Raw genomic sequence first — 23,543 nt, forward strand, 5'->3', positions numbered from 1 at the left:
ATGGATAGAGAATAGAATAAAATGTAATACACATGCACACAGATGAATGAAGGTGAAGGGAAAAAATATATATAGGAAGACAGAGTCAATGAACAAAATATACTTCATGATACCCTAAACAATGTTTTTAAACGAAGAGCATCTTTTTCTTTGAGTTTCCTAGAATCCAGAACAAAGAGGAAGACGGCATTCATTGGCCACTTCACAGTGTCCATAAGAAAACAACTAAGGTGTTTAAGACACATACAGATTTCTGATACTGACACTGGAAAGAAATGTGTCTAGTAGGTCCCTTCTGTCTTTGGAAATAAAAAGAGCAATAAATTAAATCTAATGCAAAGTGACAAATTATTTGTCAAATTTAATGTAGCCATGTATGGGGACAGATGGTTATTAGACTTCTGGTGATCATTTCATAATGTATGCAAGTGTCAAGTCATTATGCAGTACACCTGAAACTAACATCATATTGTACATCAACTATACTCCTCCAAAAAAATGTAACGTAGCCACATAATGTCAAACAAGCCTTGCAGCTGTAGTGTTGATACTTCCCAGACACCGGCAGGCCTTCACCTCTTGTATCTACCAGGCCACTTTACTGGCTTTGACAAGAAACCCAACCGCACCAAGCAGTTAATGATTTTTGTAGATACTGAGATTTGAGGGGTCGCTGGGAAAGGTCACCCAGTCAAGGTCTTGCCACTTCGCTGCCCACTGTCCCCACCCCCTCCTTCTACTCTTTCTTGGCCCCTTCATCCCCTCTCCCAGCCAACTCCACCCATGCTCAAGTCTTCTTCCGTCCGCAGCTGTTTCCCTCCCTCTGGTCCTGGCACCAGCCAGTGGGCACCCTACCCGTGGAGCCAGCCATTTACCCAAAGTGGGGTGGTGTAGCATTTCCCCATGAAAATCTGGCCGCTCTCCATCTTGTACACTAGGATCGGGAAGCCAGTCTCTCCTTCCTCACTCCCTCCATCTCCCGTCTGGCAAGGGAGATGCTGACCATGTCAGGGAAGTCCCTGCCTCTCCTTCCAGGCTGGTCGATGCAGTTTGGGGTCTACGTGACAGAGGGTTCATCAGCCTAAGCATCTCTTTATATAGTTAGCTCTCAGCTCCAGCACCGGTTTTATAAATAAATTTCTTATTTTAATTATGAACCTGCACAGTGGAAGGAGATGATTAAACGAAGAGAAATCTGAAATCACTTCTGATCTGGGCGAAGTAAACAAGTGCCTATTTCCAAGACTGTTCTGCAAATAGAACACAGACGTGACATAAAGGACACTCGTCAGATCTCCCCCTCCCCTGCGCTGTTGTTGTTCTTGATGTCTGAAGATGATTTCTTTTTTCGTTCTTTGCTTTAGTTACGAGGATCCTGACAAGTGCCTGCTTCTCTATGGTGATGATCAGGTAGGTGTGCGGGGGGCAGGAGAGGGCAGGAGGGGGCAGTCGGCACTGATTCAGAGGCCAGAAGACCATCTGCCATCCTTTCAGGGAGAAGCAAGGGGGAGGGAAGCGGGTGGGAGCATCTGTGTCTTGAAGCCGAGGTGCAAGAAGAGGAAAGAGAAGAGGAAATACTGCATTATGGCAAATATACAAAACACTGAGAAGTTAACACGTACGGCGTGCTGGCCTCTGCCCGGTGCTGTGCTCGGTGCCTTCAATCCTCACACCACCGCCACCAGGCGATGTTCTTACTGCCCTCTGTGAGAACGGAGGCAGTGAGGCACAGAGCAGTCATGCAATTTCCCGTTTACATGCTGCTCGGAGGTGACAGAGCTGGGATTTGAACCCAAGCAGTCTGATCTGAACCTGCATTTAAGCACTGTGCTTTACTGGTTTTTAAGTAAAACGAAAGGGATGTTCCAGGTACATGTGCGGAGAAATGGGGCTGGGAATGAAGGAATCACTCGGAAAGCTTTAAAGCGGGAGCACAGGGGGAAACGCACGTTTGGTTTGCCTCCCATTGGGCAGGGGAGGCTCCTGTTAATCAAGGCCAGCAGGAAAGGGGCCAGGAGGGAGGAATCCTTCTCTGGATCTTGCTTCACAATTAGAAGTAAGGTTTAAATGCAAATTCTGGTGGAAGAGGAGACAGAGTGATGTAAATGCAACTGAAGTTGACGGTGTGATGTCCTAGAATCTTTTTGAAGAGCACATTGGAACAGGAAAAAGACAAACCATCAGGAGGGCGCCAGATTCTTGGATCAGAGAGTGGGACAGAGGAAGAAGGAAGAGGGAACGTGGCAGACACTGGAATGCACTGGTCCCAATTTCTGATTTTGCTCGGGTGTCACCTTTCTATTTTCCCTAGAGCCCTTTAAGGCAGGTTTTTAAAATTGAGGAGCCGTGAGAGGGCAGATGGGCACTCCTACAGAGACCCACAGTCCAGGGCCCTGCACAGCGGGAGCAGGGAGTCTGCGCTCACTGCCCAACTCCAGGGGGGCGCCACTCACACAGGCTGCGACATGAATGGTGTCCCTGGATGTGTGTTGTGCAGCGTCCAGGCCTGGAATTTGCCCCCAGTGGACGCTGGCACCGGGATGGGATGGGAGAGGGAAACCCACCCCATCCCCGCAGGGTCATTCGTGCCCCTGTGGTCACCAGCCCCAGGCGACTGTTAAATCCGGCTCCCGGGCTCTGTCTGTCCCCCGCGCTCTAGTCCTGGGTGCCGTCCAGCCTGGTGACTGGCGGCGGTCCAGCAGAAGCCAGGGAGGCGACGCCAGGGCCCATCCGGGCGACACTGCCTGTTCATTATAATGCAAGTTCATTGGCAAAAAATGCAAATGATTCATTTCACTTCATCCTTCTGACAGACTGTGCTGGTAGCACTAGCTGGATGCTCCCTGCACCTGTCATCGCTGCCGCACTGCTCACTTTGCGTAGAAGGCCTGCCACACTTCAGGTGCATATATAGCAACCGTCGTGAAAGCCGCCTGGGGGAAACTCGATCATTCACTGCCCCCTAGTGGACCGGAAGTGGATGAGCCCGTACACCGTGTTCCTTTGATTTAGGTTCTAAGCAAATCAGAGTTGTGCTTTTGTTTCAGGAATAGTTTGCGGGGTCTGCGGCTTTCGTCGCTTTTGCTCGTGGCTGTGGTTCTTAATTAACAGCACTTTAATAAGATAAAATGTCAATCATGGGTCGCTCTTTTGTGCAGCTATATTTGAATGTTAAAAAGTCTCGACATTTTCAAACAGTATTGAGCCTTCATATGATGCTCATTTTAAAAACCAAATATTCTTTAGGCTGCAGAAAGGCTTACAGTGAAGGTAGCGTTCGAGAGCTCATGTTGCCATCTAGCAAAGTTATGAGTTGTGCCTCAGAGAGAAGTAACTTTATTTATCGAGTAGAAGCACCGGCTCTGCCTGTCTGATCACCTAAGGTCACCTAACCACCCTTTGGCAGCTTTCAAGGCCTTCACAATCTGCATATTTCTTGACGGGTGCATATCCCTGGAATCGGGGACATGCTCAGCATAAGGGAAGCTACACTGGCGACCTGCTGGCAAAGACAAGGGAAACTTGATTCATCATCGTCGTACCACAAAAGGCTGTCTCAATGAGTGACTATCCTTGGGCTTCTTTCTTTATTGCATCTGGCCCAGGATTACACACTTAAAGATCATTTGATAATACTCATCAGTGTTGCATTCAGCATACTAAGAAATCTGATTTTTTTTTTTAATTTTTAAAAATTGAAGTATAGTTGCTTTACAATGTTGTACCAATCTCTGCTGTACAGCAAAGTGACTCAGTTATATACACGTATAGACATTCTTTTTTCACATTCTTTTCCATTATTGTTTATCACAGGATATTGAATACAGTTCCCTGTGCTATACAGTAGGACCTTGTTGTTTATCCATCCTGTGTATAATAGTTTACATCTGCTAATCCCAAACTCCCAGTCATTCCTTTCCATCCCCCACTTCAAACTCCTTGGCAACCACGTCTGTTCTCTCTGTCCATGAGTCTGAAGAAACCTGTTTCTTAAGAAGGTTAATAATCTACTTTTATACCCTTTCTAAGCTATTTGCACATTGCAAGGACCTGAACAGATGTGTAACTATTTCAGAGTTAAGTGACATCATTGTTCTGATCTTTTGGCATATCTACCACTAGAATATTGTAGATACTAGAATAACTCCCTTTCCATAGCCTGGACTCTTGCCACAAAGACCTCAGTTAATAAGGTCTAGGCCAGTCACGTCCAGAGCATCCCTTGTATGGAGGGATTAGCTTTTCACCTGTGCATCTAGAATGATGCTAGCTATGTGCCATTCTTGGGAGAACTGAAAAAAAAAAAAAAGTCCCTCGAATTATTTTCTGTGCTTAGTGGTACAGATGAGGAAACTGGGCAGAGATGGTTACATAAGAAGTGGTACCTGGGTGAGATTAGCATGGGGGTAGTGCTATAGTCCCCCTAGGACAGCCCTGTTCATTTAATTCATTTATTTCGGGCTGACTATAGGGTAGACATAGTCCTGATGATAGGAAACTTCTAAGAGAGAAAAATATTGGTGAGAGAGCTTTGGTGTGTCAGCATAGAGCAGAACTCAAATTTTTCCACGTCTGTGTAGATCAGAAACCGCAGTAAGTGAATGCTTCTGAGTTCCTCCTAAGCAAACTGTAGTTTTCCCCCAGAATGTCACAGGAAGTTCTGCCGCTGATTCAACAGGTTAAACTTTTCCTCCTTAGTCAGAAAAAAACGAAGCTGCTGTCCAGTGTGAAGGCCCAGTGGGTTCTGGGCCCTGGGGATGGGGTGGGGTGCAGGGGGAGCAGGAAGCAGGCTTGTTTACTGACCGGTCAGAACATTCCAGCCGTGAGACTTGAATGGCTGCTGAAGAACACAGTGAAAGCCTCAACCCATGGAAATTTTCAATCCAATAATAAAAATTAAATAGGCGCGGGGTACAACTTATCAGAGAGAAATAGGTCAGTAGAGCTGCCTTCCTGGAGGTCCTCATACCAGCCCAATGAAGCTCTGTGGCCGCCTGGTTTTTAAAGTTGGGCAAGACGCCCATCAGATGGCTCCATTTTGCCTGACCTAGTTTAAGTCAGTCAGTCAACGTGTCTCATGGACCCAGAAGCCCCAGAACTGAGTGGTCATCTGGTCTACCCCCGGCCTCCTCAGCCAATATCTCTGAGGTATCATCTCTAAGGAGGTGCCGGAGTAGGACTGAATTAGGTGCTAGAGGCAAGGAGAAGGGAAAACAAATTGGGGTTGTAGGCAAAGCTCAGAAGATTCTTTCAGCCATGTTGGGAACTTGACAACCTAACCAGAAGAACCAAGGCAAAAGACATGGGAAATGATTGAAAAGTGCACCTAAAGAAGGCACATAGAACACAACCACTATTTCTGCTTTCTGACCTTATCCTGGTGCTTCCTCCTATTAAGATCACCGGCCTCCCTGCACGTGGGAGGTGGGCGCAGTGGTACAGCAGGCGGAGGGGCACAGAGAGGAGCCCCCGTCCCGATCTGGCCATCATTCAGCAGAGAAGCTGGCTTTCCGTGAGGCTGCACGCACGCCATGCTGCAGACTCCTCTCCAGCTGGTCTCCGGCCAAGCTGCCTCATTGGTGATACTGAGCAGGTTTTATGTAAGGGTTTCAAAGCTGCTGCAGCAGCAGCCAGTATAACCTGGCCTTTCACGTCTCAGTCTAGACAGATGCAGGGCTGAATAAAGGCTTCCTCCAAGCCCCGTGTCACGTTGGCCATCTGGAACGGAGCCGACCACTCATTTAGCAAATTGCTCTGTTTAAATGCAGCTGCTGTGTCTCAGTGTTTGCTGCTACCAAGACAGATCGCATGATTCCTCTGCTTTCATTTATCTAAGCCGTTCCTCTCAATCTGCCTGGGAACTTAAAAAGCCTGTTAATGCATGACAAGGCACTTGACCTGCATGATTTCAAGCCCGGAAGGAGCATTCGTCTTGTGCTGGGCCGTCCTTTCCTCAAAAGCAAGGGCACCTTGCCTGTGCTCCCCGTCTTAATGAAAGCCTCCTTTATTAAGAATCCCATTAAGCTCCACCATGCCCAGCCATCCAACACTGTAAATATTACCCTTTAGAAATGCACCCAGAGGCCTGGCAGCAAGTAGGGCGGTGGCCTCAGACCTCTGTGGACAGAAAGGTGTTGCTTAACAGCTTGGTGCCTCTCTCCTTTTGCAAAGAGGGATTACAGTCATTAGCAGATAATGTCAACAAAGCCCCTGGGACGGTTCGAATAAGAGTCGGAAGCAAAATGATTTCAGATGAGCAATGAGCACTCAGGTTTTGTTTTGTTTTCTTCTACGTTGGTTTTCTTTTTTTCCAAAGGAAAAGGCTAAGCACTTTATTGTCAGGATGTCACTGGTCACCGTGGCCTGGTCTTATCATCTGCAGTTTATGAAGCAAATAACCCTGCTGTGACCACTGGTTTCACCAACTGCTTAACTCATTTGGGGTCACAGTATCTTTAAGCCTAGAAGTCAGAAGCCAAAAAGGTGAGTGTTTATTAAATAAATACCATGTGCTCCACCCTTAGCTAGGCCCAGTGGAAAAGAAAAAACAAAAAAAGTACAGTAAATGATCTTTGCCGTTGAATCCTTTAGGAGACAAAAAGAAACAAATACAGAGTAGTTAGCACAGGGCAATTTGGAGGTATGTGGGCTTTGGAGTCAAATTTCCTGGGTTCAAATCCCAGATGCAGTTTGGGGCAAATTCACCTTCTGCACCTCAGTTTTCTCATCTGCAAAACTGGGTGGACATTTATGTACCTATTGGAGTTAGTTTTAGTAGAGATTGAATCAATTTTGTACACTGTAGGAATTCAACAAACCCTACTAATGGTAGTTCAAGGATGCACAGTCTTGACTATAAATGCTAGAGGAATTCAGAGGGAATGAAGAACATTTTGGACTGGGAGAGACAAGGCAATCAATGGATGGGCGAGATCCTGAAGGAAATATAAACTCTGGGTAGAGGAAGAGATCTGATATGAGCAAGACATAGAGACAGGGGCAGATCAGGAGGCGGGGCAGCTGGGCGGACTGGAGGGAAGAGCTCCCACTTTGCGGTGTAGGGGTGGAAATGTTGAATGAACGAGGAGCCCCACTGATGGAGAATCTTGAAATCAAGCTAAAGGGTTTTTACCTAATCTAATTGGTAACGGGGAACCATCGTGATTTCTTTAGCAGGAAAGTGGCAGAGGGAGAGCCGTGGGTTAGAAAGACTTACCTGGTGCCAGGGAATAGGGTGGTTAAGTGGAGAAGCCGGGGCTGGGAGGCAGGGTCCAAGCCCCGCACTGTTCCAGGCCCGATGGATGAGGGGTTAAGTGGAGGTGGCCCCAGGATGGATGGGGTAGAATAAGGCTGGTACTCCCTTCCCCACAAGACTGCCTGATGCCTAGGTAAACACTGGGAGGGAGGGAGGGAGGGAAGGAGGGGGCGAGGGGGAAGGAGAGTGCAAGAAAACCGTTTTTATGGAGCACTCTTTATGAGCCGGGCTTCCTCAGCCCTTCTCATTTCATCCAGACCCAACTGTAGGTCCTCAAGATGCCAAGAGACTAGCAGGCCCCAGGGGCTACGGAGCCTCTCAGAAGGGGAGCTGTGTTCCAGCCCGATGGGCTAATCGGTGTGGCTTATACATGTGGAGGATGTGACGTCCTACACATGCAGGGTCGTGTGGGAAACTGCAATCCCAGCTCGGGATTCAGGGCAGAGCTGCAGTCGTGGGCGCCACTAGCTCAGGGAAGACAGCTCAGCTATGATACTACAGGAGCATGAGAGAAAGAGAGAGCGTATGTTTTGGAAGAAAAGAGCAGAGGGCTAAGACCCCCACCTTAGAGGCACGAGGAAGGAGCTGAGAGGGGCAAGGAACCAGAAGAAGCCATGGGAGGAGACGTGTCCTGGAGGAAAGAGCTCATTAGTAGCTGAACACCCAGGGAACTCGGGGACGATGAGAGACTGAGACAACTGCATTTGATGTATTAGAAATGGAGCCTGTAGCGAGAAAAATGTCAGTGGAGGAACAGGGAGACAAGCCAGATTGCAGGGCTCTGAGGAGGGAACGTGGGGGAAGAAAATGACACATTGACTAGGAGAGATGTGGAAAGAGGGCAAGAGTATACCGCGATTTCTTGAAATAAAATGAGTTTCTAAATGGTACTGTAATCGCAGGAAAAAGTGACAGAACCCAGTGACACTAATGTAATTCTCATTAATAGACTATGCACTGGAAAAATATTACAAAAGACACATGACGCAGAATTTTGGGTGTATGTCATACTAAGGTTAAAAAAAACCAAAAAAAACAACACACTGAGATGCCTTTTGTATCCAGCAAGAAAATGACATGACCTACTGTGAACTCCACAGACTGTGAACTCAGCTAAGACCATAGCTCGATCCAGCACTGATCCACCTGAGCTCAGAGACCGCGTGAAATGTAGCAAGCCCAGAGCTTATACCACTTAAGACTTCTGTTACCTTGGGCATGCCACTCAAGCTCTTTCTGCCTCAGTCTTCTCATCTGTAAAATGGAAATAATAAAATCGCCTACCCCAGAGGATTCTTGTGAACATTTAATGAGATAAGGCATGCAAAGCAGCTCATTAGAGCAGTGCCTGGCACTTATTCAAGGAGATATTTCATCATGGGACACCATCCACAAACTAGCAGTGTTGATTTCATATGAGAGACAGCAAGCTCTGCTATTCTACACGCCTGCTGTTATGCAAGTGTCTTTCTCTGTGTCAAATGCTGTTCCAAGTGCAGGCCGCTGGGAGAAGTGTCCCAGAGTGATCAAGGTCGTCCAAGTGCATGGTCACATGCAATACGGAGCTCCCTGTGACCCCGGTCTGAGCATTTGGACAGGGCAGCCTGTCCAAGCTCATGTTCCACTCAAGGTTATGGCAGCTCCACTTGCTGGATATGAAGGCCCAGCTGTTTGGCGAGAAACAGAGACACCTGAAAACTATCTACTCCCTTTTAAATGGAAAATGATTGCTTGTTGTTTCTGCCGAGGGAACACAAGCATTTAGTGTGCAGGAAATAAATGGAATGTGTTGGCTTTTTACTTCTGAAGGGAATTTATTTTTCTTTTCTTTTTTAAACTGTGTTGCAGGGATGTGTGAACATTCTGTTTTTGGCTTCTGTCGGTGAACTATTAAGGTAAATATTGAAGTTTAAGTCTAATTTCTAAATGAAGGAGAATAGCACTTTTTTTTTTAAAGCAAGGACATAATCTCTTTATGTAACTGTTGCCATGGGGTAAAAGAATAAACCCAGAAAATGCTCTTACATTAGCTTAGGGGTTGGCTTTGCTTTCTCTTCTTCTTTCTAATTTTCCCATTCCCACCCCCTGCTGTACTCATTTGCCTGCTCTGCTCTGATGTTCCCCTCTCCTGGATACCACTACGGACCTCCAAAGTTGGTACATTTATTCATTCATTCAAGAAACGTTTTCTGAGGATGGATCAGATCATTCTGCTGTGTTCAGAGGATAGAGCAGTGAAACCAATACTAGTCACAGAAAGTCAGGATGGACATTGCAACTAAACATAAAATCTTCAGAGTATCGGATAAAACATCATCCGCCTGTGTCAGTCAGGGTGGACACGCTGCTGTAACAAACAAGCCCCTACATTCAGTGGCTTCTCACATTAGAAATGTATTTCCGGCTCATGTAACAGCTCACTGCCTGTACTTGTGGGTGGCTTCCATGTGGTGATGCAGGGACCCAGGCTTCCCTTGGGCCTTGGACCCTCTGCACCCAGGCAGCATTTGAGGAAGAGGTTGGGTCCCGTGGGGGATGGTTTGGGTTATGCCCGGAAGTGCTGTGGATCACTTCTGCCCAGATTCCCACAATCAGGCACGTGCCACCCCGATTGCCGTGGAGGTCAGGAAGGGTGAACAAGCACAGAGGGAGACGGGTTTGGTGAGGCATCAGCCTGTCATTGCCAAGTAGCCTGAGAAGGAGGTACCAAGAAAACAACACACCGTATGTCTCCTGGAACATTTCTGCTGCTGGCAGCGAATCCCCTGTCACCAGGGATTTCTCTCTTCCCATCACCTCTCCCTTTGCCTCTCTTTCTGCCCCTCTTTGCCACTGGCGGGCCCGCTGAGTCCATCTCCTCGCAGCCTCTGGTAGAGGTCATATTTGCCTGGCTACAAACGTCACGTTGGGAATGTGTCCTTCCCTCCATCCCAGCTTTTCAAATCCCTCTCCCACCTTCAGCGCTCAGATCAAACCCCGCCTCTTCCACGAGGCCTCCCCGATTGCCGCACAAAGCCCTCCCTCTGCAACATCATCACCTGTCCCTGACCTGGGCCTTTCTTCTTCACCTCCTCATTGGGAGCTTTTATAGATACGCCTCATCTTTCCAACAGACTTAACGCCACTAGAGAGGATAGCACCTGCCACCCAGCAAGAGCTCAAGACATGGTTGCGAGAGAGGAGAGTGAGGTGATGGGACACAGCAGTCCGAGCTCTGTCCTCCGAGGCTTGGCTGTAGTGAGACCCCACGGCTGCCCCCGTGTCCTCATCCATAACCCAGAGACAGTAATGTCTGCACCACCTTTCCTCCCAGAGGGGCTCTGAGGTTCGGATGAGGTCGTTCAGGTGTATCCAGAAGGAGGGCAAGGAAGGTTAGTCCCCAGGTGATCTGACCGAGAGGCAAATGCGAAGTGTCCTGGGGGGAGGGGCGGGCTCAGGTGGGTCCCAGCACCTGCCAGGGAGCAACAAACCCCATGTGTGAGTGAGACAAGGAGGTGAAGGGGTGGCCGTCTGTGGGGCTTCTGGGAAACAGGTGTACTCTGACGTCAGTGGGAAGGGCTAAGGCTGGAAGGAACACCCCGGCTTCTGGCACTGAAGTTAGCAACGCAACAGCTTTTGCAAACAAAAGAAAGAGTCGGACACCCTAAAGACGAGCACAGGTGCGCCCAGGACCCAGACTTAAGGAAACCCGGTCACGCTCCCCTGCCAGTTTCGCCTCTGCCCCAGCCTCTGGCTCCCCTCTGGGATGTCACTCAACCTAAAGGGCGGCTCCAGGCTCGGGCAGGGAAGGGCCTGCTGAGTCCCATGCTGACCCAGCATCTGTGAGATGTGGGGCGGAGGGAGCTGCGGAGGAGAGAGGCCTTCCCCCGCTTGAAAACGTGGGAGCAAACGCAAGCGGCAGCCCAGACTTCCAGAAAAGGCTTAGAGTTAACGCTGAGCCCAACACCACGGCTTAAATGTAAATCCCACCCCGCCCCCCATGGCCTCACGATGAGGCGACATGGATTCCTCTGAATGGACGTAACACTGGTTGATTGTAAACTTCTGGGGTAACGAGAAAACCACAGTCTCTACAGAACATTTCATTTCTGCTTAAGCAGAAGCCAAGTGGATTGAAATCCAAGCATCTTTGCTCTTTTGCTCATTTTTGGAAACTGCCAGAAAGAGAGGTGCCGGACGTGCCTCCTCTTGACCCCCCCCCACCACCAGTTAGTCCTAGAGATGACAAGTGTGAGCTGTGGTCAGTGGAGAATCCCAGGTGTGTGGGTGAGACCCCTGGATGGGGTGAGACCTCACGGCCATGTCCACACAGGCAGCAGTCAGCAAGACCTGGCCAGCTCCCGCTTAAGGGAGGTCACACACCCCACTCCCTCTCAGGGGATGTCACACCCCACGTCCCTCTCTGGGGGAGGTCACACACCAGGGCCCCTAAACCTGAGGTCCTTCTCAGAGAGAAGGTCACACCCCGGTTCCTTTTAGGGGGAAGGTCCCACCCCAGGTCTCCCTCAGGGGAGGTCACACCCCGGGTTCCGCTCGGGGAGGGCATATCCCGGGTTCATCTCAGGGGGAGGTCACAACTCAGGTCCCTCTCAGGAGTGAGGTCGCACCCCAGGTCCCTCTCAGGAATGTCACAGCCCAGGTCCCTCTCAGGGGAAGGTCGCACACCACACCCTCCATCGCTCAGGGAAGACGTCACTCCGGGTCACTGTGCTGTCACTCTTCGTGACTGTGGGCCCTCAGTAGATAGCTGTCTTCGGCCTGTCACAGCGACACTGGGGACACAGAAGCACGGAGGTGAGGGCCGTCCTGGTGAAGCATTCAGAGCCCATCTCACTTTCAGGTGTGGTGAATCCTGACACACGAGCTGCAGCGCAGGCACACGGAGATCTGCGGAGGCTCCCAGACACCAGCAAGCCCTCCACCGACACTCGGCACAGACGCCCCAGAGACACCCCCCAAGATTCCCACGGGTAAACGTGCAGACACTCGTGAATGCGCCATGGTCCTCCACACCTGCAGAGACATCTTCACGTTCACCCCGCAGACGCCCTACAGATACTGTCTCACGCTCACGCACGCCACGCCTTCCCCACTGTCGCCACACAGGCGCTTTACAGACACCCACACATCCTCCACAGACACCTCAAAGTATACCCCAAGCCCCCTGCGACAGCGCTCCACAGGTCTCCCCCAGATTCCCACGCTGGTCTCCCAATTGCATCCCACCGTCTCCCAACGCAGACACTCACAGACGCCCTAGAAAGCGTTCCCCGCCTCGCTGTGCACTGCGCAGGCCCAGCACTGTCACCTCCAGCAGTCACACGCCAGGGGCACACACAGTGCCCCCCGACCCCGCGCACGTGGGCAGCCACACACCCAGGCCCTGTGCACACGCACGCACAGAGCCGTGTCCACACCCAGACACAACTCAGACACCCAAGCGTGGCCGCCCCCTCCCTGAGCTACGGCACCATCCCCTCAGACAGGCTCTCAGCCAGACCTCACAGACCTCGCAGAAACACCCCGTCAGACACGTGAACGTGGAAGCTCACAGGCCCAACAAACGCAGACGAAGACACAGACGCCTGAGCTTCATTTCTTCCATTTGTCATTTCAAGCAGTCTTCCGGCTGTCATCTTGAAAATCACTAACAGTCCTTTAAAAGCTGTTTAAAGACAACTGAGAATATGGTGCGATGCTCTCTGGTCCTGGGGAAGGGGACAGAAATCCGCTGAAATGAGATCAAATGGTGCCCGTGAGAGTGTCAGCCAGGGGACACCTCCCACCACGCCCTCCAAGAGTGGCCTGCAGAGCCCGCAGACCCAGGGGTGGCTTCTGGGACACGCTGGCCCCTTTGTCCCCCAGTGGCCTTGTCAGGAAACAGTCTGTTCTGACCCCTTTCTCGTGGGAGGCTTCATCCTGCCCTCAGAGACAGCCTTTCCTCCCATACAGCCCTGCAGCTGGTCTCCACACAATACAAAAGTAGAAGAAAAAAGAGGTGATGCTCTAAAAAAAATCCTCAAATTCTCTTAGAAAATAGGTGCTTCCAAAGAGGGGTAAATTGTGCCTGTTAGAAGCAGGAGGGGAGAGACAAGGAGATCAAAAAGAAAACCAAGAGGAGGGATAAAGGGACTAGAATGCAAGAAATAGCCCAGACCAGCTGGTGGCCATCTGGGAGCTGCAGAGAAAAGGAAGAACAAAGTTGCTGAGTTTCTAGCAAGTGGGTACAGTTTATCATGAGAGGAGATTACTGCTTTGAGGAAGTGGAAAGAAGCCAGGGCCATTAAAAAAAAAAAAAATCGAGTGGTTTCCCTAAGGATTGGATTGCAGTGAGTTTGCTCCGGTCTGAAGTAAACTAGTTAAGGACATTATCATCTGGGGAAAAGTTAGGAGGTTAGGAGGCATCCGAGATGTAGTGATATAGAGACTACATCTCTGGATGTCAATGTAAAAGTGGACAGTGGAGGGCTTCCCTGGTGGGGCAGCGGTTGAGAGTCCGCCTGCCAATGCAGGGGACACGGGTTCGTGCCCCGGTCTGGGAAGATCCCACATGCCACGGAGCGGCTGGGCCCATGAGCCATGGCTGCTGAGCCTGCGCGTCCGGAGCCTGTGCTCCGCAACGGGAGAGGCCACAGCAGTGAGAGGCCCGCGTACCGCAAAAAAGAAAAAAAAAAAAAAAAAAGGAGAGTGGAGAAAAGGGAAAGATATCTGGATATACCTCATACAGATGTTTTTTTAAACCTCAAGTAAGACCATAAGGAAGGCCAATGACTATAGGATAAGCAGTAAATTATTGTAACCAACTGTTTTGATTTCGGTAAAAATTTGAGGTACATTGAATGTGTTTGCATAGGGGCTGTCCATAGATGGGAAATAAATAAATTATAAAATCAATATGTACTGTGCAATACAGAAAGACTCGCCCCACAGAGAACTGAAGGAAAGTGTGTCTGAAACTAAGCTCTTTGTGTCTTTGGCATCCACCAAAAATTAGCCGTCCTCTCTCCTCCTCCGGAGTGGAAGGCACTCCACTAAGTGGTGATGGCATCACTTAGCTCCCACATCCAAATAATTGGTCACCATGTCCTGACAACTCTGTCCCTTTAATAACTCTAACCTGGACCCTCCTTTCTCTCCCCATGGCCACTGCCCCATTCAACCCGTCATCATCATCACAGCAAACTCCTAACCGGCCTCCCCGGCCCTAATATCGAATCCCTGCACAGCGACCTCCACATTTTCATAGGGTGGTTTTGTAAAAAAAAAAAAAAAAGATCTAATTTCTCTTCATTCAGTATTTGCTCTAGGTGCTGGGATACATTGGTGAACAAAGCAATGATATCTGCCCGTACAGAGTTAGAGTTTAATGGGAGGAGAAGGACAATAAACATCATGTTTTGTATGATATCTTGGAAGGTGATAAGTGCTGTGGAAAAGAGGAAAAAAACAAGCAGGGTACAGGGTATCAAGAGTGCCGAGTGTGTGTGTGTGTGTGTGTCTTTAAGTGGTGTGGCCAGGATAGGCCACAGTGAGAGGCTGGCATTTGCTCAGAGCAGGGGATGGAATGAACTCCATGAATATCTGGGGGAAGCACATTCCCTGTAGACACACTAGCCAGAGACATGCCCTAAGGTGGAATGTACCTGGAGGGCTCTAGGAAGGGCAAGGGCCATGTGGCTGGAGCAGAACAGACACAGGGTGAGAATGAAAGGGGGGTGAGGTCAGAGAGCTAAGGGAGGTTGGTCACATGGGCCTTGTAGCAAGTGGACCCACTGCAGCGTTTTAAGCAGTGGGTGACCTGCTCTGACTTCCATATTGAACAGTCACTCCGGTGATGATGGTGACCAGGGGTAGCAGAAGAGATTGTGAGAGACCGTGATGTGTCTGTCCGGCTCAGAATCCTGCAGTGACTCCCCTTTGCTTTCAGATAAAATCTAAACTCTTCTGTGTGACCCACGAAACACTTCAGGATGAGGACCCTGCTTCTTTTTCCAGATTTCTCTCTTCCTGGCACTTTCACACCCCCAAGCCCTGCCATGTTCTGAAGCAGATGGGCTTCTAACAGGCATCCTCATCTCTCATGGTGCCATGCATTTGTGTAGGTTTTCCTGCCTGAACACAGTGCCCTTCTGGGCCTTCACTAAGCATTTCTCCTCAGGGAAGCCTTTCTCTCTTCCTGGAGCCACGCATCCCCAAAGCAGTCCGTGCGTAGTTCAAATATTGGGGCTATAGCCCTGAGTCAGAATGTCCTGTCCCCAGTCTGTCTCTGTCACCAGACTGGGAAATCCTAGAGGACTGAAATAGAGCTCTTATTTCTGAGTCCCTAGTAGACATGGATGAGGGATGGATGGATGGATGGATGCTGGCTCTTTCATCAGATCTTGAATTCTAGGGATTTCGTTTTTAGCTTAAAATTAGTTAAGCGTTAGAAATGCTTAAAAACTGTCTATAAGACATTAACTTCTCCATCGTGGAGGAGATGGCTGAAGGACTGTGCTCAGGTAACTACTTGTGAGCACGTGTATATATCAACCGCACCTGATGGCTGCGTGGCTGGAAAGTTGAATATAAGAAAAATTTGTATAAATGGCACTAATTTGCCCATTGACCAAATATAATTTCATACAGGCTTTATTTTCTTGTCATGCTGTTCAATTAGCAGTAGCTCACGCTGTAACTCTAAGTTCCTTAATACTCATCTTTCCCTGCCAGCCACTGTCAGATATGTCATTTGGCTACAGATGATTGATTTCTGTTTGGCAGAATACTGAGGAGAACCCTTTCAGGACATGAGAGTCTTTCCACAATACAGAAGCATCTCTCAGTGCCTCTTGTTTTCTAGCGTTGTCACCATCCAGTTTGGGTTGGCTTTAGGGTCTCCTTTTTTTATCTTGAGAAACGCTGGAACATGCAGACCATGTGTGTTTGACCAGAAATGGATTTCGTCCCCACCTCTTGTTGTTTTAGGGAGGCCTAGGAGGCAGTTCCCTGACAATGACTAAAGACTGACTTCTTATCACCTATAACCTTCTGATGACAGAACCAGAAGATGCAAGCTTGCCCCCAGGTGTCACTTCTTCACCAAGGCCATTCCTCCACAAAGTACAGAGGAAGCTGTACGGAAAATGAAACAAAAACAAAAGCACATTTTCTCAGAGATCTCTGGATATGAACGTTACTCCAAGCCTGGAATAAGCATAATGTAATCAGAGTTTTAAATGAGTGAGAAAGTCCCAGGTAGGCATCTTCTCTAACTTGTGACCACCCCAGTAGAAGCAGAAGCCTCTCTGCCACATCCCTGAGGAGCAGACGTTCCAAACTGGCTCAGGCCTCCCAGGAAACGGGAGCCCCTACCTCACAAAGGCAGCCCTTAAAGACGTGGATTATTTCCAAATATCAGAACACAGTCCCTTAGGTGATTCCAAAGAGGCGTTCCACACTTCCAGGAAACAGAGCAGACTGAATTCTTGCATCTACTTTTATTCCCTCCTAAATAACACTCGTCTAAACAACAGGAAAGGGATTTTTTTTTCCCTTGAAGGTACAGCCCCACGAGGATGGGGTGAATGAGAGGAAACAGCAGCAATAAAATTTAGAGACTTAGGAAACCCAAAAAAACTGAATCCTTGGATCAGCTGTGGGAAAAGCTGAGTCAACATATTTCATAAAACAGAACCCACATCCTCACCCGCCCAGGCCCAAGAACTGACAGCACTGCCTCCTAGATTGCTGACAGCTGTACTTTCCCCTTCTAGGCAGAAAACAACGACACAATACCTTTATTCTCTTTGGAGAGAAGAGATGAAATCCATTAAATACGAAGATGCCACTACAGAGGAAAATCCAGAGAAAAAAAGAATTCTTGGATATTAAAATCGTGATTTTAAAAATTTAACTTAACAGAATGGTTGGAAGATAATATTCTCCCAGAAAGTAGAATAAAAGGACCAGAAAATGTGAAATAAAAAAGATAAGAAAACCACAGGACCAATCTGGGAAGTACAGTATCCAAATACTAAACGTACAAAAAGAGAAAAGAGAGGGCAGAAAATAATCCAATAAATAGTTTGAGAATAGTTTCCAAAACATTGAGAGCAAAGAGAAGATTCTAGAAATGTCCAGAGGAGGAAAAAATCAGTTCACCATGCATAGGATCAGGACTCAGTAATGGATTTGGCCTCCACCACAGCAGCACTGGGAGCTAGAACGCAATGGAGCAATCCCTTCAAAAATGTAAAGGAAAATTGTCTCCAGTGTTGAATTTTATACCCAGATAAACTATTATTGAAATTTGGGGGTAAAATAAAGTCATTTTCAAAGATGCAAAGTTTCAAAAATGTACTTCCCGTATATGTATCCTTCTCAGGAAACCACTGAAGGATTTTCTCTATAAAATGAGGGGGAAATTGAAAAAAAGAAGAACCAGGATACAAGAAAACAGGAGATGCAAATGGCAGAAGGAGAAGCAGAGGAGCGAATGGCAGCCTCAGGATGATGGTGAAGGAAGGACCTGAAGGGCAGCAGAATATATCACCCCAAAATATGCCTTTTTGCCATAAGGATTATATCAGGTTGATTATTTTTAAGAAACAGCAGACACAGGAGAAGCTCTGAAAGCCAAGTAGAAGTTACCCTTTTGTAAGAGCATTTTACATTTATAAGGGAAATCTTCATTTGTAGGGGTATCTCCTTCTCTGTACTGGCAAGGGGAGGATGACTCTAAAACCCTAGAAACACTCACCAGGAGGAAGCAATGGTTTAAACCTACGTAATGACCTTGCCCTTGTTTACTGTTCTTTGCCTGATAATCTCCCATAACTGGCTCCTCCACCCACATCTTCTTTTGTCTTTAGCTGAAGACGGTATTGAAGGTGATGACTTGGGCCATTTGGGGTAAAATTCACTCAGTTTTTCTGGGTATCTCCCATGTATACGGGAGGTATGCATGTTATTAAATTTGTCTGGTTTTCTTCTGTTAATCTGCCTTTTATTGTGGTAGGGAGGGTGGGGTCTCAGCTAAGAACCTAGATGGATCTAGGAAAAATTATTTTTCCTCTCCCGCAGACCCAAGATGGCAACTGTGTACCGGGCATAGGGCGGCCAGGGCCCTTCAGAAGGCATAACCATTGGAGTGAATATCTGGTGGAGCCGACTATCTTGAGAGGAGATTGACATGGTTGGTAAATATGAACGCTAAGTACTCAGAAGTCTAAGCAAATGAAAGTCCAGAGTCCAAAGATCATACCCGCAACTGAAAAACCAAGAAGAAGCAGTGCAAACGTGCTATTTAGAGACATGGAATAGATACCAAATAATCATCTAAAAGAAGGAAACGTGGAGGCCTTCGGGGATAGAAAGGAAGAAAGGGGTCCAGATTCTTGCAGAACTGTTTGACTCTTCAAGCAACTGCATGTAACTTAGATTAAAATAAAAATAAATTTTAAAAAAAGGAAAAGAAAAACAAGCAAAACTTCCCCCAAAAATTCCAGATTTTCAACTATTTGAAGATGACTATTAAGTTTTCCCTTCTCCCAGGTAAACTGTTCTAGTTTTCTTAACTGTCCTTCATCCGACCTCATTTCAAGATATCTTGTCATCCTGGCATCTCTTCTGGACAATGTCCCAAGTGCTCAGAACTGAGTACCACAAGGTATCACACAGCCCACCAATGCTTGACCCACTGGCATATTACAATACCTCCCACTTTAAAGCCATGTATTCCTCATCCTTTCCTTATAAGTTAATATTCTGAACCTAAATCCAGGGCTTTCATTCTTACTAAACTTCATTTCATTGATTTTTTTCATCCTTATCGTATTTGGTTAAAATAATTTTAAATTCTGATAATACCATCCAGTAGATTAGCTCTGTCTCTCTCTCAGCTTTGGGTCGTCAATAAATTTAACAGTATTTCTGTGTATTTATCCAAGTCTTAGAGGAGATCATTGAACTAGTCACAGTGAGAAGAGAGTCCTGAGTTACTCAACTTTCCCCTGGGTGGGATTCACCTGGCATCACGCACTTTGCTTTGAGTAGAGGTATTCATTCATTTGCTCCAAGATGTAATACAAGGACACTTTTGGGAGAGGAATGGAAAAGAAAAGGTACTGGTAATAATTCTAGGAATTATTCCTTCTAAAGGGTCACAGCAAGACAAATTCACAGTACCCTTCAGCTGCATCTGAGTGAAAGAGAATGAATTTTTCGGAGTTTTGCCCTATAATGGAAAGCCACATACACACACAGAATTGAGTGAAACAATTTCCCTGTGCATTTGCTAGAAGATAGAGTCCCATGTAGCATAAGCCTCCCATAGCCATGGAGCCAGAAGGCTGTGCCCTTGTGAGGTATGGAAAGGTACCACACTTCACCACCTGTCAGGGGTCCCTGGATGGGGGCAGCAGATTTGAGGTTCCAGTTGCAATGACAGCCTCCTCCAGTCTCTGCTTCTTTGGTGATTCATGCTGGTGCTTGGACAAGTGTTAGGTTACTTTTTGACAAGCTGAAAGATGAAGTTCAAGGTGAACAATTGGCTGATGACCCAAATGTACTCAAATTCGACAAGCCAGCGCCATACAGAACTGTTACCTGGATCTAATCAAACCCATTTCAGAGCAGATGAAAAACTGATAGAGGAAAGACTATTTAAATCTCCCCTGTAGACGCCTTCAAAAAAGAACAGCTTTTCTCATAAGTATCCCAGGAAATCTCTCTGTTTTATGCTTGGTGGAGATTAAAAAAACATAATATGATTCTTGTCTGAATTAAGAAAATATTGGTGGATAATACAGAAACTATTATGAGAATGAGCTATAAATTACAATCAAGTCCTTATTTTAAAGACTTTGCCTCCATCAATTAATTCATGCACAAGAGACTGAATCCATATTTCCAAGCAGTAATTCCAAGGAGTTTAAAGGTTTTTTCCTAAAGTTTTATCTCTTGAGGTATGAATGCATGTTTCAAGTCAGTTACTTTGATTACTGATTACCATCACCATCTCCTTAATCTAAGTCTGTAAACTTGTCCAGTTTTTCTCTTCTGCCCCATTTTCGGTCATGAAAATTCCTTCCCAGAGGTTCAGTGTATCCCGAGAAAGGTAACATAGACGACGTATGGTATTATGGAGAGGCTAATGGGAGTGGGTCAGAAAAGTTTTTCTTTGAGGGAAGTTTAAACAAGAGAAGATTAATTGATAGAAAAAGTGAGTTGAAGGATTCTCTAAGTACCGCAAAGAAATATGCAGGCTGAGGAGAAGCACTTGTTACTTGCTTTGTTGTTGGAGAACAGACACTTCATAAAGTAACAATAGCAGAACTTTTAAGCTGCTTCTCGAAAACTGCTTTTTTGTTGTTGTTTTTTTGCTTTTGTTTTTTGCGGTACACGGGCCTCTCACTGTTGTGGCCTCTCCCGTTGCGGAGCACAGGCTCCGGACGCGCAGGCTCAGCGGCCATGGCGCGCGGACCCAGCCGCTCCGCGGCATGTGGGATCTTCCCGGACCGGGGCACGAACCCGTGTCCCCTGCATCGGCAGGCGGACTCTCAACCACTGCGCCACCAGGGAAGCCCAAAAACTGCTTTTTAAAGAGAGAAGTTCCAATAACCAGTGAGATCAGATTCACTGGGGTTTTGTTATGGAAGCCCAGTGAATCTAAACCATAACATAAATCTTAAAAAGACAAGACCGCAGGCAAAATGGAGACTGTCTGGTAGTCAGGATTGGTTTCTGAAGTGCCTGTAATCTGAAAACGGACACAAAATGAGTGACAGGTCTTGGGAGTTCTTAAGTTTGGGGACTGAAATCTACTCAGTCTATAACTGTCTGACTCTTTGGCTTAGGCGGGTAGAGGATAAGGAAGCTTGGATGGAAAGTTCGAGAAAACTCAGTAGTCAAGAGCTTCTTCAGGCAAAGATGGATGAAAAGGTGTGTCCAAGACATGGGGTACCCCGACAGAAGTTCCTTTGGAGAGAAAGTGAGTCCTCACATAGACTCTCCCTCACCCCTCTACAATGCGTGACAGTCCAGAGAGGGTTATAACCAAACCGAGAGGAGTGCTCAGTGATTGCCAGTTTAGAGGGTCTCTTATCGTCCAGATAGGACCACTCTTTGCAAAAGATTCTCAAGAAATAACTTTTGAGTGTTTTGAAATTTACAAACTTAATACTTGAAAAGTAGTCAGAAGTAATGGAAAGATATACTGCCATGCTAGCAATTAAAACGTGCAGGGAGAATTTTATTATGACATAACTAATAATTTAAAAACATTACCAGGGGAAAAACAAACGGTATTGGGACTGCTTTGGGAAAGCCAATGCACGTCTATAATTGCTGGCAGTATGTACAGAAACATCTTGCCTACAGGTTCAGTGATACGTAGATCACCATTCCAGGTTCATCTACTCTAATATTTTCAAAGTCATCTCAATGAATGCCTCCCAGCTTTAAACAGTTCCATAATTCTGTGATTTGTTAAACTGTGAGAATATCAATTGTTGACTATTGTGTACAGTTATCCATTAAGAGTGCTTCAAAGGGGACTTCCCTGGTGGCGCAGTGGTTAAGAATCCATCTGTCAATGCAGAGGACACAGGTTTGATCCCTGGTCCAGGAAGATCCCACATGCCGCGGAGCAACTAAGCCTACGCGCCACAACTACTGAGCCTGCGCTCTAGAGCCCATGAGAAGCAACTACTGAAGCCCACGTGACTAGAGCCCATGTTCCACAGCAAGAGAAGCCACTGCAATAAGAAGTTCTCCCACCACAATGAAGAGTAGCCCCCGCTTGCCACAACTAAAGAAAGCCCGTGAGCAACAACGAAAACCCAATGCAGCCAAAAATAAATAAATTAAACAATACAAAAAAGTGAGAATACTAATATGCCTATCTCATAAGGTTATGTAAAGGAGTAGATGAGTTAATATGTATAAAGTGCTTGGACAGTGCTTGACACATAAGAAGTTGATAAATGTTTGCTATTACAATAACATAAAAAATGACTAACAGGATAAAGGAGTTTATCTTTCTTTCATTAACAAAAATATCAAGCTATAGGTGATTGCTGCATTGGTTTAGCTTATCAATGGTGTCATCAAGAGCCTTCAATCTCCATCATGTCACTTAACCATCTTTAGCAGGCTGGCTTTTTGTCTTTCAGCCCATGGCCTCATGGTCTCATCATGGCTGCTGTAGCTCCAAATATCTCACATCTCAACTGTGTTTAAAATCAGAAAGAACAACGCCATCCAGAGAAGAGGGAAAAGTGAGAAAGAAAAATGAGAGAGATAGAGAAAAAGAGACTATCTCACACTATTTTCACATTTTGTGAAGGAGCAAAATATTTTCCCAGAGCTCCTCTGCTGATTTCACCTGATCTCATTGGCCAGAACTGAGTAACATGAAACCCCTGAAATCAAGGGCTCTCTGCCTTGGTTTTGTTGGCAGGAAAAAGAGAGAGAGTGTCTTAGACAACTCACAGGACCTCCACAGTTAATCATTCCTCTGTTATTCCAGCTGCTTTGTTCCTGCTGGGCTGTGGGAAGGACAGTCTGTCCCCCAGAGCTTTTGTGTGAATGGATCGATAATTACAGAGCTTTTATAACATGGAGATCACTGATGCCACCTCTAAGTTCTTCCCATCTGTCTTCATGCCTGATGCCTATGAGCAATGTCTACTTCTTTATGAGACAGACCTCGAAAGCCCAATATCTTCTTCTAAAGGCTGTTCAAACCCCGACTGGAACACACAAGGGTACCCATTGGAGTCCACAGCTGGTCAGCTTTGGTTGAGCCCTGCTCTCTACCGGGCCTTGTGTGGCTCCAAAGGAAGCACCCTGGCCTTCGGGTTGTCCACATCTGGATGAGCAAATCAGAACAGCACGCACCAAGCATCAATTCCATGCTTGGCTCTCCTGGAGTCCAGAAGAGCGAGCGGTCAAATGGTCTGGCACATAGTGAGGTTCCCTTGGGGGAGTTACTGAGGCCACAGTGAATGGGAAGCATTTATATGAGCCAAGGAGAGGAGGGGGCCATTCCTGACCAGAAGGCTAGCCTACAAAAAGGCTGCTGATTGGGGTGAGCAGGATATGGGAGGAACATTCATTCTTATCCTTTCGAGATTTGTATGTTTTTCTCCTTAGAACTTGGAAGACACTGCCCAAAGTTGAGAACATGCCAAACATTAACATTACTAGTGCTGTCAACTTTCCAAATGTAAAGTATATCCGCTGGAAAGTGCACGGAGACTGGGTTACTCAGGTTAAAAAAAAAAAAAGTTTAAGTGAATGTAAA

The 23,543-nt window shown here is 47.0% G+C and overlaps 1 long non-coding RNA gene across 1 annotated transcript; it reads left to right on the forward strand.

Annotated features, from left to right (window-relative positions):
* Positions 1–1,294: 1,294 nt before the first annotated feature.
* Positions 1,295–19,003, forward strand: LOC132593844 (uncharacterized). The gene is made up of 3 exons (XR_009559766.1): positions 1,295–1,410; positions 9,104–9,150; positions 18,320–19,003. It is a non-coding gene; the product is annotated as an uncharacterized lncRNA (long non-coding RNA).
* The last annotated feature ends 4,540 nt before the right edge of the window (positions 19,004–23,543 follow it).

The sequence above is a fragment of the Globicephala melas genome, chromosome 18, assembly GCF_963455315.2.
Source record: "Globicephala melas chromosome 18, mGloMel1.2, whole genome shotgun sequence".
In the NCBI taxonomy this organism is placed as follows: Eukaryota; Metazoa; Chordata; class Mammalia; order Artiodactyla; family Delphinidae; genus Globicephala; species Globicephala melas.